This window comes from Pleurodeles waltl, chromosome 12, assembly GCF_031143425.1.
Source record: "Pleurodeles waltl isolate 20211129_DDA chromosome 12, aPleWal1.hap1.20221129, whole genome shotgun sequence".
Taxonomy (NCBI): Eukaryota; Metazoa; Chordata; class Amphibia; order Caudata; family Salamandridae; genus Pleurodeles; species Pleurodeles waltl.
In genome coordinates, this window is record NC_090451.1 from 377,368,329 (window position 1) to 377,386,326 (window position 17,998).

A 17,998-nucleotide genomic window follows, 5' to 3' on the forward strand; every position below is an offset into this window, starting at 1 on the left:
CAAAATCATTTTCATAGCGATGCACACAGTGTAATGCACGGAATCATTTAGCTATTTATGAATTGTTATTGTGGTGGTTGCTCTTGAATGTCAGCTTTTGTTTTGCTCATTTGGTACGTATTTTTGTGAATTTTAAAACTTTTAAATAAAGTCATTTTAAAATAGAATGCAGCTGTTTTGGACAAATGGGATGCCTCTGAGAAGATCCTTTCTGTTTATTGTGTCTGGATGATAACTACAAATAAACTAGAATGCAGTGCTTCAAGTCGCTGAGAAACACATTGTTGCCTTTCTCTGTAAAGTGAACTCCATCACTTCTATAGATTCCATCTAAGTCAAAGCGCAAGTTGTTGTTGTAGTTAGAACCCATGTTATGGTCCCTGAGAAATGCAGAAAAAGCACCCTGAATGGCAAGCGATGTTCAGGTATGTCATATCACTTCATTCATACTGAATTTTAATTCAAAGCCTTCAATAGACTTTATCCCCCTGATCCTTCATGTCCACTAAATTTCAACCTTGTGGTGTGTCTCCCCAGGTAAAGTTTTGTAAATCTTCTCCTTGTCTTGTAGTGAATAATGTCTTCCCGGGGACTGAATCATCAGAAAGATTTTATAGTGGGAGAAAGCAGAGACCAACTGGCATTTCAGGGATGAGTAGAGTAGAAGATTTACATAACGCTACCTGAGTGCTACCTATAACAACGACTTCTGTCTTGATGATAACCCTGTAATGATTGGTTCTTATCTGTGGGGTCAAAACATCAACATATTTAACTGTGGATTAATGTTTGATATGGATCGTGACTTCGCGACACCTGGATGGAAGGGGCCTTTTTTGAAGGTCAATATTGTTTAACCACAACTCTGTTTATGATGTTCATAACACTATGGCACTTTTTTCACATGATTCACATTCACTGCGCCATCACTTCAGGAGCACCTAAAACATTTTTGATAAATAATTAGAGATATCCTTATTCTTGATTTCACCATATCCTAAATAAAATGAATACATTATGATTAAATAGGAGATAGAGATAAAGTTTTTATACCATGGAAGTCAAAGGTCACACTTCCCCCTTGGGGCCAAAAGTACTGTTTGCTATATTTCTATACCCGGGCCTTACTGGGTTTGCCTCATTTGTTTCATACACTCAGGATATCTTGTTGCAAATCGACCTGGGGTAAGTCAAAGTTTAAGGCCAACTGCGATGGAGCCCTGCTCGGTTACAGCAAGTGGGAGGGCTCAGTCAAAAGTTTACCTTCGGACTTAATCTTTTTCTTCAAGATTTTCCTCAGCAGGACAAACTCACCAATCTGTTCCAACCTCCCTGGAGCCCTCTTCGGATAGGAGTCGCAGGAGTCCCCGGTAAAGCATTCTACCTCAGATGAATTTTCAGGATGGAAATCTTTATCTGGCCAAAGTTGAATTTGAATCTGACATCCCTGGAGCCCTCCTCGGATAGGCCTCGCTGGAAGTCCCGGTCAACTTTTTACGTTCGGACTTTGTCACTTTTTTGGAGCTTTTTCCTCTCTGACGTCGGACAGCAAACTGAATTAAAGTCAACTTCATTGGATTGCCTTTCCAGGAGGCCCCGGTGAAATCCTGAAAAGCTGGGGCTCTTGAGCTTTTCAGCTGGACAAACCTGCAAGTCAGGTTGGATCGCGGTTGAGGTAAGCTGGCTTGACTCACAACGTTAGGTTGGTCCCTTTATGGAGATTTTTTCCAAAAGTTCTCCAAACTTCTCCGAACTTCTGGATCTTCTTCCAGACAGCCTTTGAATGTTCTTTAGGAGCCCACAGTTCATCCCAAGGTTCCAGAAGATCGTTGAGGGTTAAGACTTCAACTCCCAGAATGTATCTGGCTCAAACTCCAAAATTACCACTGGACAGGAGTCAGCTGGTCAGTTTCTTCAGGATTTGATGCAGGGGACTCTGGTTAGCTAATTTTCATCTGTAGCAAACAGGGAGTCCCTTCTTGACTCAGGTGAGGCCAGGGAAAGTCCTTTTTGTGGTGAAGGCTAAGTGTTCAGCTGGTGCATTCCTTCAGAGTGCAGTGTCCAGGTGCAGGTCAGGGGTCCAGTAGGGCAGTCCTTCTTCTTCTGATGTTGTTCCTTGTGGGATCTGGTAGGGGTCTGAGGTGTGGATGCAGCTCTGCCATATTTATCCTTGCTCCTGGGATGGAAAGCAGGGGAGGACTGTTCAATGATAGGCAGACCATCACCCTCTTGGGTGAATACTTCCTGGAAGGTGTGGCAAAAATCAACACCAGGGAGCAACATTCTTTAAAAATGAAAAATGGCAGAATCTGAATTTTGGAGGTTAGGTCGGGGTGAGTCCACTCACTTGTGTGGCTCTGTTCCCTTAACACACCCCTCTCAAACCTTCTCTTAATCTAGTCAGGGGGGCATCTGGCTGTTTGGGTTTGCATGAAATGGGGGAGGTCCTGTGCTGCTCCAAATGCCCTTCTCTCCTTTGAAGGCCAGTTTAGCTGCCTACACCCATCCTGTTTCACCATCCTGAGGCAGATCTACTTACCCAGGCACTTCCTTTGTCTTCCCACCTCATCAAGGCAGCCTAGCCAGGCTGCCAGAGGCTGGCAAATTAGAGAAGGGCATTGCAGAGCTGAAGTAGGCAACTGTCAGGTAGAGTTCTAAAACTCTTTCCCTGAACTAGTTATGTTAAATTCAACCGTGGCAATTTGTTGGATTTATTATAACAATGAGGTCGATACCAAACTTGAGATATCCATCTCCTTTTGAGACTTTATTAATTAAAATAAAGCCTCCCCATTTTAGCCTATGGAGCCTATACACTACAGTGAGGGAACAACTCATTTGGCTATTGTTCCTCACCAGGGCTTATCTTTTATGAGGTTCCTGTTTATAGTTATAATGCACCCAAACCTGGGGGCATTATGGCACATCTTAGGGGTAACGTATATGTAAGAATAAGGTAGTTTAAGTCTTTGGAAGTACTTTTAATTCCAAAGTTGAATTTATATGTAACATTAGTTTAAAAGCAGCCATCAAGGCAGACCTGCATTTGAAATCACACTGAGCACCTCAGCAGTGCACCTACGGGTGCATTACCTATGTTGGGGTCCCTAAACTTAAATGCCCTATCATATACTAGGGAATTATAGGTAGGTTGATCCTGCCAATTATAATTAGCCTAATTTGAATACCCACTTTACATAGAGCACTGGCCCTGGGGCTGGTTAGCAGTACCCAGGGCAGAGCCAAGAGTCAGTAACCACCAGTATCTGTCCAAAATGTTTGGGGGACCAGGGCAAAAAGGACTATCCTCCATTGCGAAGTTACACTTAAGGCCGTACTGAGGGTTGCAAAGCATTCATGAATAAGCACAAATAGCCTACCATATCGGGATTCTTCTCAGAAGTGAAAAAAGGATTAACATACAATAACCTTTGATGAGCAGAGTAAGAAAAGTAAAATATGAAAGGTATGTTTTGATTTGCTGCCTTCAGCAGTATCTGAGAGTGCCAACATTGAAAAGATTGCCATTAATGGTTTCTTTGTATGAGAGTGGTGTGCCGTTCTTATGCTGAGTTTTCACATTTTCTGAAGGAGTTCAATCTATCTAATAAGAGCAGAAAAACAAAATATTTGACTAACTGACAACATTTTCAGGTTTTTGAATTATATTGAACTTTAAAAAAATGCAATTTAGAAGGTATATGTCTATCTCAGGTTGATAACAGTTACTATGATATACACAAAAGTATTGTAACTCTCTGAGGGGTCTGTGAGGGGTTGGGTGAGTGTTCTTATATAATTATTAATGGATGACCACTATCTTTCTGGGTGTGTAGGTATGTGACTGTGGCCCTCATAATGACATTGGTGGTAAAAACCACCTACTGCCGCAGCAACGGCTGCCAAAAGACCATCACCGTGGCTATCAGCCGTCCCCCATATTATGACCACAGACGGATTTCCGTCAGAAGGATGGCGGAAACGCGACTGTGGCTATGTCGGCGAATGGCGATAAGGCGGTGCTGCTGCCATGAGCAGCGCCACGCCAGTAGACCGCCACCAGCCGTATTATGACCCATAATACGGCCTGGCAGTGTTCTGCAGGCAGACACTTGTGAATTGGTAGTATCAATAAATGTGGGCGCATACTCAAAAGAATAACTTGAGACCAATTCACAAAAATACATCAGATTTTTATAAAGGTTTTAAGTCCAAGATCATCAAAATCAGGTAAGTATATTTTAAGTTATGATTTTTCAAACTTTATTAAAAATAGTATTTTTGTGCATAATTACACACCATAGAGATCAATAAGAAAACAATTTTAAAATGCATATAAAATCAGGCAATGTTCTCACAGGTGTAACCTTCTGTTTTTACGTCGAGGTCATTAAGATGTCCTGTGGCCAGCTGGAGAAGTTTGGGCAGTTCCCGGTTCAATCAGGAGCAGCGGCTGAAAGTCTTAGAGCTGGTGCAGAATGGAGAAGGGGAACACTTGGCAACACACTGCATAGGTGAACTTAAAGGTAAGTCTGGTGGGTCCCCTTGGAATGAAGAGGTTGCAAGGGGTTAGGGACCACTAAAGCACAGCTGGTTTTCCGATGCAGGGGCCAGGGAGGCCAAGTGCAATAAAGATAGATTAGTGAAGGGTCATGAGTCAAGGAATCTTTGGAGCCAGGTGCTGGTCACTTTGAGGGTGGATTGCAAGTCAGCAAGGCCACTGTAGGGGGTGGTTCTTGGGTGTCCTGAAGTCCCTCAACTGGTGCTTGCTTCTGGTCCTCGGAGAGTCAGGAGTAGACTTGTCTTCCGGGTTTCTGGCAATGGGGGTCTAGAACCCCCGGCTATAGCCACTGGAGACTGCAGTGTCACCACTCTTGGCAGACTGGCAGGGTTTGTCCTCTGGGTCCACCAGATGGAATTTGGTTGGGCTGCTATGTTCAGGTCGTTGGTCAGTGGGCAGTCAGTGAGCTGGACTTCACTGCTTTCTTGCCTGTAGGGTGCAGGGAGTTAGGCCTTCACTCAGAGGGAGATTCTTGGTGATTTTTAAAAGGTTAAAGGTCTTCTGGGATTTCTTAGTGTCCATCCAATGTCCATTCAACCACTCAGTAGTGATTGTCAAGTCCTGAGTGCAGCAGGCAGAATATGGCGCCTTTTTCTGTAAGCAACAGGACTTCTATTCTCAAGCCTTGGGTCTTCTTTGTCACTGTTTTCTTGAGTCCTTCAAATCTGATCTGCATTTGTATGGATGCCCACTAAATACTGTATTTATTACACATTAGGGCAGAACCTGGAAGTGGCTTTGGACCACCCACCTTAGGCTGCACCCACTATGTGACCACTTCCTGTGGGAAGCAGTCATATCCCTAACCCTCAGAGGCTATTTTCTGCCATCCAAGATGGAAGAAAATAAAATGGAGTGGTCACCTCGCCTGCCACACCTGGGGGGTGCTGGATCCTAAGGGGGGCCACTGCTCCTACTCTGACTAGGTTTTCCTTCCCATTTTCCTGCTCAAAGTTGGGGAAACCATTGAGTGATCATCAACTGCTAGCAGCAGAGTCAGAGGTCAGATCTCAAAGGCAGTACAGCTGACTGCTGGGCCTGGGCTCCTGCCTGTGGAGGAGGTGTAACACCTCCACCCAGGAAAGACTTTGGGGGTCATTATAAACCTGGCGGAAGGCGGAGAACCGGCGGTAAGACCGCCAACAGGCTGGCGGTCTTACTCTGTGGAATTATGACCATGGCGGTTACCGCCATGGTCATCCGCCGGTTCTCCATTCTGCCCGCCAGTGCGGAGACGACCGCCGCACTGGAGACCTGGGTCTCCAGCCCGGCGGCCGTCACTATACCGCGGTGGTATTTGGACCCGGCTTACCGCCGTGGATTTCCAGCAGTTTGAACCGCCATCAAATCCATGGCAGTAAGCACTATCAGTGCCAGGGAATTCCTTCCCTTGCACTGATAGGGGTCTTCCCCAACCTCCACCACCACCCAGACTCCCTCCCCTACCCCCCTACCACCCCTGCCACCCCCCAAAGGTGGCAGGGCCCCCCTCCCCACCCCAAACCCCAACATCACTTCACCCATACCCACACAACATGCACCACACAACGCGCATGCACCACCTACATACTTACACGCACACACGCCGACATACATGCCTACTTCCACACACACTGTCATACACATACACCCACATTCAAACATACACGCACACATCCATACAGACATACCCGCAGGCATACAAGCACTCACACACCCCCTCTACATACACACACGCACACCCCCATGCACCCACACAACACACAACACCCCCACCCCCCTCCCCTCACGGACGATCGACTTACCTGGTCCGACGATCCTCTGGGAGGGAACGGGAGCCATGGGGACAGCTCCGCCGACACCACACCACCAACAGAACACCGCCACGGTGAATTGCAGGACGTGATTCGCTGGGCAGTGTTCTGTTGGCATGGCAGTGGAGGTGGAGCAACCTCCACTTCCCCGCCTCCCGCCAGTATGGCTGTTGGCGGCTCTCCATCTGTAAAAGGACGGAGAGCTGCCAACGGTCATAATAGGCCCAGCGGCAAACCGCCACCAAAGACGGTCTTCCGCACGGCGGTCCCTCGGCGGTCTTCAAAAAAGACTGCCAAGGTCAAAATAACCCCCTTTGTGTTCTTGTTCCTGAGAGTAGAGGCTCTCCTCCTAGGGATCCAGATTTGTGTCTCATGGTGGCAAGTTGGTATAAACCAGTTTGCAACCATGCCAGGACAGTTTTGAGGGGGCACCTCTAAAGTGCCCTCTGGGTACATGTTATAATACATCCGCCACTGGCATCAGTGTCTTCAGAGGGGCCATCATGTAGCTAGAGAACTTGTAATGACCAGTGTCCAGCACATGTATTTGCTATGGCTGCCCAGTATGATTACTATGTCTGAAGGTTTTGTAAAGACGCAGTAGGGGCATATTTGCTCATGCAAACGTATGCCCTTACATGCATTATAGTGCATTATACTGCACCCTGTCTTAGGCCTGTAGGCTTGACAGAGGGGCGTCTTACCTTTAGTGCATGCAGTGTTGATAGAGAGGACAGCGTTGGTGAGTGCCATGTTGAGTTTGCTACTTTTAAGTACACCTTGTCATGCACTTGCAATTGCAGTCTGCACGAGGCTGGTGTGGGGCCTCTCAGAGTGGTATTATAGGTGATGCAGATCTGGGGGCCCTCTTCAGTAAACTGCTCTAGGTACGAAGGGTACCATTTACTAGGGACTTATAAGAGTGGCTGAAGTCACAATACTTAGTACAGTCTTGGGGAAAGAGAGCTGGCCTTGGGGACCTGTCTAGCAGGCACAATATTGTCAACATTTTTTATGCCATTGTGACGCATTGAATGACTAGCACCAAAAATTGTGGCATGTTGAGTCCCATTGGAAACAATGGGAGCGTCACATTAACACCTGCATTGTGCAGGCATTAAAAATGACGGGCCCAGGGCACTTACCATTTGAAACAACCTCACTTTCCAGGAAAAATTGGGGGGAGGCTACCATGTCAAAAGAGGCCCTTTCTCACAATGTGTTGTCCTGGAACTTTACACTCTACATGTTTTGTTTAAGTGCATGGTGTACCTAGCATACAAAACAGATTCCTTAAATTTTAACTTCAATTTAGACATGTACTACCAGCCCTGAAAACTTTCAAGGTCCATAGGCATAATGTGCTGAGCCAGATCAAGATTTTTGTCTGAATGCTTGGACTTGTGGTCTTCTATAATTCATTATGAAATAACACTACAAGTTCCAGAATTCAAAGTAAGAATCCTGGATTGGAACAGTAACGTGAAACTTTGCAGCTACATACTATATTCCTTTTAGGTAGGTTGTAGGTAAGTCATAGAGCAGGCTTGTATGTGCATATATAGTAAGTCATACTGAGTAACATCTGTACTTTGAGATCCCTAAGTATAGTTAAATATACAGGGGCTTATTTACAAGCGGCTTGTACTGCTGGTGCATCACTTTTAAAAGGGACACACCTGTGGTGCAACGGGCTTGTAAATAAGCCCTGCAGTCTTACCTATACTACAAGGTATATACATAAGTAAAAAAAGCATTAATATTTACCGAGCCTGTGAGAGAGAGACAGAGCCATGTAAGATATACAGTGACATGACTATACAGGACTTATGTATGACATTCTGATATGAAGCCAAGTACTGACATCACCTAGTCACACAGACAGACAGGTAGGGGCATATTTACATGCCCCTTGTGCCATCTTAGTGCTGCCAGAGCATAGTTTTTATTAATGCTGAGGTGGAGCTTAGGTGGCTTTTCTGCCGTGCCATATTCACAAACTGGTGCAAAGCTTGCATTGCACCACTTTTCTACCCCTTGCTCTGCATCATGCCTGTGTCAGGCATAATGTATGCAAGGGGTTAATTTTGGCACAGGGAGGCTGAAAAAATGGCTCAGTGAAATTTCAAATATTGCACTGCACCAGTTTTTCCATCATTTTTAATGCCTGCTCAGGGCAGGCGTTAAAATGACGCAACACACTGATTATATTCAATGGGCCTGCCTGAGCTTCGCTATACTATTGTCAACATTTTTGATGCTAGTGTAGCAAAGCGCCACAATAGTGTCCACATTTCTGACGCTATTGTGATAATGACTGCCATAGTGCATTGTATTGTAAAAACAGCGCATGCATGATATTGTTAGGTGCTGGTAGGGATGCACAAGAAAAGTCGTGCATCATCACATTTAAGACACATAACTCACCTCTGAGGTAAACTGTAGGTATGCCATTAGGCATGGTGCTTTGTGCTTAAAAAGTGAGAAATATCCTTTTGACTTCCTCTAAGTTACACATGCACTTGCAGACCCTTATGCCCAGTACTACGTACAGTTTGCCACCAATACTACAACTCAGACATATTTTCAAAACCATAGAGCTTGTCACACCCAGTCAGACAGTGACAGAGGTACTTATACATTCACTTACATACTCATAAACTAGTTATGTATCCAGCAGTATTAGAGGCACTTGCAGACACATTTACACATCCCTGTACTCACCAACACAGGCACTAAGCTATTTATTCAGCCATTTGCATCCACATTTAGAGACCCATAGAGTTACTAAAAAAGATTTATAAACTGGCATATTTTCCTAAATAATGATGGCACCCCTATAGAGAGACTCATGAACTCACTCAGATATGTAGGCAAGTACTGACACAACTTAGTCACCCATCCACAGTAGAATCCTTTAAACATGGGACACACTACTGCAGAGCCTGTCTGTGCAGTTAAACTGCTAGTTCCACTTTTCATGAGAAAGCACTTTACAAAGCCTTAAAGTCACCTTTTGGTACACATAGCTCACCTTTGAGGTGGTGCTTTGTGCTTAAATGGTAAAACATGTCCTTTTGAGTTTCACTAAGTTACACATGCACTTGCAGACCCATATGCCCAGTACTTCATAGAGTATGCTACCAATAATGCAACTCGCATACATATTTTTGAAAGCATTGAGCCACTCTTTCACCAAGTCAGACAGTGACAGAGGCACTTATATATTCACTTACATGCTCTGAAACTAGTTATTTTCCCAGGAGTATCAAGGGCAGTTGCAGAGACACTTAAATATCTTTGTACTCATCACCACAGGCATTGAGCTATTTCTTTCTTCAGCCATTTATATATATATATATATATATATATATATATATATATATATATATATATATATATATAGTTATTTAGATATCAATAGAGTTACTAAAAGTGGCAGTTGAATATCTGCATACTTACTTAATCAGTTAAAGTCCCTTTTTTCTACATATACGTGACCTCTAATGTAGGCAGCAGGTAGAGTTACACAGAGATGCATACACTGACACACCCAGATATACTTAAATGCATACATTAGCACACCTAGGCACACACTGATGCATACATTAACACACAGAAGTACAAGCTCATGCATATACAAACATTTCTAGGACAAACTGATGTATACTGTTAGAAATGGGGTCTTTGGTTGGCAGTCAGGTTACCCCCTGTCCAAACAAGGACCCTCAGTCTAGTCAGGATAAAGGAGAATCCCCCTCAGATTTCACCCGTTCACCCCCTTGGTAGCTTGGCATGAGCAGGCAGGCTTAACTTCAGAGTCTAGGTGTAAAATATTTGTAATAACACACACAGTAACTTAGTGAAAACACTACAAAATGACACAACACAGGCTTAGAAAAATAGAAAATATTTATCTAAACAAAACAAGACAAAAACATCAAAAATCTAACATACACAAGTCAAGTTATTAATTTAAAAAAGAAGAGTCTTACATCCTTTTTTAAACAGGTACAACACTGTTAGTGTTGATATGTACCTGGATAGCATCACAATGACACGCACGGGTGGGTGTGCGTTGAAAAAGGTAAGAGGTGCATCGATTTCTCACCTGCAAAAAACAAGATCGTGCATTGTTTCTCCTTCTCCGGTCGGGTCAGCATGTGTCGATTTTCCTCTCTGCAGGAGAGCGATGCATCGATCAGGGCAGTACTCCGGTCTGGGCAGGCGTTGCGTCATTTTTCCACGCCCAGCCAGGTGTGCAGCGAATATCCTGCCGCACGATGGTAGCAAAACCGCGCTGTGTGGGTTGTGACGTTACCAGCCTCCATTAGCGATGCGGCGCATCGTTCCTCCAGCCACGAGCGCCGATCTTCCAGCTGCGCTGCAAGCGATGCATCGATTTCATTTGCAGAGCCGGCAGCGTGTCCTTTCTTCAGCTGTGTCTCAGAAGTTGCGTCAGAAATTTCCCTGCATGGCAGTCGGTGCGTGGAATTTCAATCTTGGTCTGCCAGCTTCACCTGTCAAGGCCCCAGGAACTGGACAGGGCACCACTGGGCAGGAGAGTCTCAGCAGAGAGTCCAGATGCTGGTAGGGGAAGTCTTTGATGGCCCTGAGACTTCAACAAGAGTCAAGCTCAGGACAAGCCCTTGGAGATCTCTTCACAAGCAGGAATGCACAAAAAAGTCCAGTCTTTGTCCCCTTTCACCAGCCAGTATCAGCAACTGCAGGTTAGCTCCACAGAGCACAGCCACAGGCAGGGCAGCACTTCTCCTCAGCTCTTCTCCAGGCAGAGGTTATTCTTCATGTCCAGAAGTGAACTAAAGTCTGTGGTTTTGGGTGCCCTTCTTATACCCATTTTGGCCTTTAAAGTTGGCATACTTCAAAGGAAAGTCTCTCTTGTTTGTGAAATCCTGCCCTGCCCAGGACAGTCCTCAGACACACACCAGGGGGTTGGAGACTGCATTATGTGAGGGCAGGCACAGCCCTTTAAACTGTAAACTGTAAACCTTTCAGGTGTGAGTGACCACTCCTCCTCTCCCTCCTAGCACAGATGGCTCATCAGGATGTGCAGGCTACACCTCAGCTCCCTTTGTGTCACTGTCTAGAGACTGTCTAGAGAGAGGTGTAAACAGCCCAACTGTCAAACTGACCCAGACAGGGAATCCACAAACAGGCAGAGTCACAGAATGGTTTAAGCAAGAAAATGCTCACTTTCTAACAGCTGCATTTTCAAGCACACAATCTTAACATCAACTTTATTAAAATATGTATTTTTAAATTGTGAGCTCAGAGACCCTAAAATCCACATGTCTATCCGCTCCCAAAGGTAATCTACGCTTTAATCATATTGGAAGGCAGCCCCCATGTTAACCTAAGACAAGGATAGGCCCTGCAACAGTGAAAAACAAATTTGGCAGTATTTCACTGTTAGGACATATAAAACACATTACTATATGTCCTACCTTAAACATTCACTGCACCCTGCCCATGGAGCTACCTAGGGCATACCTTAGGGGTGTCTTACATGTAAGAAAAGGGAAGGTTTAGGCCTGGCAAGTGGGTACACTTGCCAAGTCGAATTGGCAGTTAGAAACTGCACACACAGACACTGTAGTGGCAGGTCTGAGCTATATTTACAGAGCTACTATTGTGGGTGGCACAACCAGTGCTGCAGGCCCGCTAGTAGCATTTGATTTACAGACCCTGGGCACCTCTAGTGCACTGTACTAGGGACTTACCAGCAAATCAAATATGCCAATCATGGATAAACCAATTACATACACATTTTGTATGGGAGCACTTGCACTTTTGCACTGGATAGCAGTGGTAAAGTGCCCAGAGTAACAAAAACTGCAAAACAGAGTTCAGCACACATCAACAACCTGGGGAACAGAGGCAAAAAGTTAGGGGAGACCACGCCAAGGATGCCAAGTCTAACATATACAGTAACACATGCAGGAAGACACTTATGCATATAAACTGACACACCCAGGCATACCCTGACACATAGGCTTAGACATCCAGGGACACACTGATGCATATGATGACACAGGCAGAGACACACAGATATAAACATGCAAATTAATAGAGTTAGAATGTGCACTATATAGTGATATAACTGTTTATGTTGGCAGTTAAATGCTTACAATATGTAATTCATTAGTATGTAATGAAGAGCTAAATGTACTCATTTGTTTTCTCTTTGCAGACATCTTCCACTTGAAGAAAGACAATTACAATACCATCAAAAACTGACAGAAGAAAGCAACAGAGGAAAGGATACTATCTCCTCACGACTGGGAAACAAAAGGGGCAAAATGTAGAGACAGCAGTGAAAGAGAAAAGAGCTTCAGGTAAGAAAGCAAAAAGGTTTTTTAAAATAGTGTGTAGAAAATTTCACAGTGAGCAAAAGCAAGTAAAAAAAAACTAAGCTTCAAATCAACTAAGAGAGGAGAAAAAGTATGACATGAAGAGTAATAAATTGTACAATAAAGCAGAGTTTAACCAGAAGACACAGGCAGTTTAAGGAAATCAGGGCTAGAACGTTCTGTAGTAGAGTAATTCAGAATCTCATAAGAACTATGAAGAAGTATAAAAGGAGAAGAGAAGGAGTCAGACAACAAGAACATGTTGAGGCTGTAGTTAATCAAGTCTTTGCATTCAAGAGGAAGCTATTCATTTTGATTCTAAGCAGAATGCGGACACTGGATAAAATAGTGTTGTCTATGAGTAAACAAAACGAAAAGGAAACACTTGTCACAGAAGTAACTTTTGCAAACTTTTCAGCGGTGAATAGAAACATACTTCCAGTACTGAGCCTTTCTTTAATAAACAAAGCTACTTCCAAGAGAACATATTAGTGTGTGCAGCTCAAGAATCTGAAAGATGTTATGAGATGAAGGATGGTAGTCCTATTCCAAAAGAGGAGATGGTACCCAGAAATGTAGAGGAAGTGGCAGCCGAAGAGGTACAGGGATTGCATAGACAGGCGCCTGTATACAAATGGAACTGTCACTCTATTTGTAGTGTTTGGCATGAATCTATTGATATATTGAGAAATGTCCTACATGTGTTTCCCTGTAAAAGTCTGAAACAGAAAATCAGTATGTTGCAAGAATTATATCCATGCAAAGTAAGAAAGTACTCTAATTTACGGGGTCACTCACTATCATGTCTATCAAATAAAGTATGTTAAAGCAGCTTTCATCAATTCAGAATGTTAGCTGTACACCACTCAAACATGCAAACTTTAGTTAGGAGGTTTTGTTATGTCAAAACTCCAGCCATATATTTAGGAGACATTAATAGATGGTACAGTAGCAGAGGTGCAAAGAGATTTTGAAGTTGCTCAATTTCATTTCATTGGTCCTGAACAGGAATGTAGGGAAAATTAGGACTTGGTATCTGCAGGTATGGAGGAACAGCACACAGGTATTAGTGTTGATAACGTTTGAAAAGAGATTAAAAATTTTAACACAGTTTCTTCAGAGAAAATGAACTGTGTTTGTATATGTTGTCAACATAATCACTACAAAAGTCAAACTCATAATGTTGTTCAAAAACTAAAGAGGAGAAGAGAGGCAAGTGGCAAGGATTTGCCATTATTTATTTATAGAGGAATGGCTTGATTGTTCCACTCAGCAACTTATATGTAAGTACTGCTACGATAAGTTAAAGGATAATAAAATGCCAGCTGCAGCAGTACATAACAAGTTAGAATTTGTTTCAAATCCACAGGAACTTCAAGATTTAAATGTTTATGAATCAATTCTTATTCAATGGATACATCCTTTATGTACTTGTCATTGGATTTCAAACAGAATATTGAAACTATAGGGGTGAGGATTGATTTTGATGAACAATTATTACTCTAGTAAATAGTGTTGCTACCAAAAACAAAACAATATTGCAAGAGTTAGTGAATGTTAGTAAAGTAAAAAAAAAAGCAACATTATATCTGGTCCAAAATAATATTTATCATGACAATATAGATTTCATAAACTAACACAAGTGGAGGATGCTTGCTGTTTTTCACATCTGTTTCTCACTTGAGTAGGTGGTGGGTATGATGACCTGGCTGCACAAATACCAGCAGCTGAGTATGGATCAACTAGATAATTGTGGTCATTATGACATTGGCGGTCAGATTAATGCCACGCCGGTGATGGCAGTAGTACCCTTGCCAGGCCCGCATTAATGACTGCCAAATAATGACCATGGCGGTGATCCCTCCCATAGACAGCCAATGTACCACACCAACTGCCAGTGCGGTAAGAACACTGAGCACGTCAGTAGCCACCTACAGGCAGGCGGAAGACATGGATCCGCCCACCATATTATGACATAGCACACAGCCAGGATTTCCAGGGTGGTAGCAATGACATCAAAAGCCTGGCAGAAACACATCATTTAAAAGGAGACACTCCCTCCAGGGACACAGAGGAGTCTGCAGCCGCCATGGAAGCAGAACTGCAAGTTTTCCTGATGCTGTACCACGCCATGGCTGTCCTGGAGCACCAATGCCGATGAAGACGATGACGGTGAGTACAGCTGCCTAGCACACAAGGGATGAAGAGAGGGGGAGTGACACACACAAATGCACAACACACACCATAAACACACACTACATACCCAGAACCAGCTGCAGAGTAAATCAACAGTAACAGGACCCAGAAGAGAAGGCCAAGACACATACCTCTGTTCCAACCAACGTAATCATGTTGGATGACAATTCAAGTTCAAAGAATATACAACTGCATATGTACTTGCAGGCTCAAAGGCCAGTTCAAAGTCACAAATGCCCAAAGGGCAAAGTCCACGCCCCAACTTGACTCCTGACAACATCGGGACTCCACTGTTCAGGGGCATCATGTTGGAAATGGGCAGGCACCTCATGGGGTGGGGTGGGGGTGGGGCTGGGTGCATATCATTGTGAGGGGGCTCCTTTCCCACTGGATACTGAGGGAGCTCCTAGCCCACTGGATACTGAGGGGGCTCCTTGCTCACTGGATACTGAGGGGGCTCCTTGCCCACTAGATATACTGGGGGGGCTGGTTCTGTAGGGGTGTCCTTGTCTGCTGGTTACTGATGGCTGCCCTTGGCCACTGGTTCTGGAGGGATGTCATTGGGCTTTGTCTTTGGATGAGTCTCCTTGGCCTGAGGTTTTTGAGGTGGCCCCATACTCTTAGTTGTATGTTTGGGAGGGGGAAGCACTTTAGCTCTCTGTTTTGTGGACAGAGAAGTGTCCTTTGGGGGGGTGGCCCGGGATCACACTCATGTGCCCCTTAGTGGCTGTCTGGAGACTTTGTGGGTGGTACAATGTCAGACTGTGTGCTTGAGGTACTCGTCTGGGGTGGGTGGGACGTTCCTCTTACAGGCAGGAGGAGGAAAGAGGTCAAGGTGGGCGAGGAAAAGCTTCTTAGGGCGAATGGAGCGGGATGTGGGAGGAAGGATGGGCGTGGAGGTAGAGGGAGTGGTTGTAGAAGGAGGAGGTGTGTTGGACTTGGGTTCAGGTGCAAAAACAATGTGCGTGTGTGAGGTGCCTGGCTGTTGGGGTTCTGAGTGCAAGCAATTGTGTCTTTGCAGGGGGGCAGACAGGTTGGGGAGAACAAACAGGACATGTAGATGGATGTTATGGTGATGTCTGCTAATGAAGTGGGTGTGCTGCATGATGTGGCGATGGTGGTGGTGGTTACTGTGCATGTGGTGTTTGGGGTGTGAGTCTGCGGGTCTGCTGCTGTGGTGACTGTGGGCACGGCTGTGTAGGTGGCAGGTTCAGGGACTGTTGATGCAGTGCATGCAGGTGTGAGTACAGATGTGACTGTGAGGGAGGAGGGGGTGACAGTGGAGGCAGTGGATGATGTGTGTGCACCTGTGTGTTGGCTGTGTGAGTGCTTGTGGACCAAACTGTGCTGCCTGTGTTTGTCTGTGTTAGTCTTGTGTAATGTTTTGTGTGCATGCTTGTCAGAATGTGTGCATGGGAAGGGATGGAGGTGAGGAGACTGGGACTGGGAAGTGGTAGTTGGAGGGGGTCGGAAGAAACAGGGACACTGGCTGCCATCAGTGAAGAAGCCAGAGCCTGAAATGATCTCTGTAGGGCCACCAGCCCACTGTGGATGCCCTCCAGGAAGGCATTGCATTGCTGCATTTGGGATGCCAGCCCCTGGATGGCATTCACTATGGTTGACTGCCTTACAGAGATGGATCTCTGGAGGTCAATAGCCTCCTCGCTGAGGGTGGCAGGGCTGTCTGGGGCAGGGCCTGAAGTGCCTGGGACAAAGGAAATGCCCACCCACCTGGGTGAGCGGGCACAGGCAACTCAGTGGGGGGCTACTGGGAGGGCGGTGCTGGTATGGGAGTGGCGGTAGAACCTGTAGCTGGGGTGGTCCCAAAGGGTTCCACCACCAACAGGGAGCTACTATCAGAGAAGGAATCAGCATCAGTGCTATTGTGTCCTGTTCCCATTGTGGTGCTCCCCTTGCCCTCTGTCCCACTGGTCCCCTCAGCATTGGTGGATTCTGCCTGCTGGGTCCCGTGGGCTGCAGCTCCCTCACTCGCCGGTGCCCAAGCTCCTTTGCCAGATTATTCTAATGCACACACGGACAGGATAACAAAAAGCGAGAGAGTGGGGAGAAAGAAAGGGAGCACAGGGTCAATCACAGCACCAGCAGCACAGATGACATACACATCACTGTCACACACTGAGACTGAGAATGGGCAGTATGGACCACACTGGCAGTCCATTGGCTAAGTACCACAGCAGGTTGGAGCCACACACTGCCAGCTACACACCCACTGGGACCAACTAAGCCCTTTCTGCCATGGAAAGCCAGCTACCTACATGTATTTTATCATATTCACCTAAGCTGGACCACGCAGCAATGTCTCAACTGGCATTTATGGGCATCCACTTACTAGTACCCGGCACCCAAATCCCACGCCAGGCAATGGATATGGATGTCATACACACTGTACTCACCTACTTGTGGCTGCTGTAATGCACCCAAGCGCCAATCCAACTCAGGATTGGCCACCACCAGTATGTGGGCCAACGGGGGGGTCCGGTTCTGACAGGCACCCTTCCCTCATTGGGAGGCCATCACCAACTGGGCGTCCAGGGTCCTCCAGGCCCAGCATCTCAGGTCCTCCCACAGTTTCCTGCAGTGGGTGCTCCACCCTGCTGTAGACGTCTAGGGTCCGCACTTCCTTTGTGATGGCACGCCACAACCCATTCTTCTTATGGGCGCTGACCTGCAGATGAAACACAGAAGGCGGGACACCATGAACCTGATAATCCAGTCTGTCACACACATGGCCCACAAAACACATTTCTCCTCATCAGGCACACACATGACCCATACCCCTGCATTGATGCTGCCACCAGCGAGACCCCCCACTTGACACACTGCCAGTACACACACACATCTCCATGCAGTCATGTTTCATGCAATGTACCCATGGTGTACTCACCTGTTAGTCTGGAGGTACATACAACTTCCCACACAGGAGTAGGACCCCATCCAAGAGGCACTCTAACTCCTCTGACGTGAAGGCTGGGGTCCTTTCCCCTGTTGCACGAGCCATGGCAGGGTCCAGACACAGCACACGCAGTGGAGATGTTGTCCAGTGGAAAGTCAGGAAT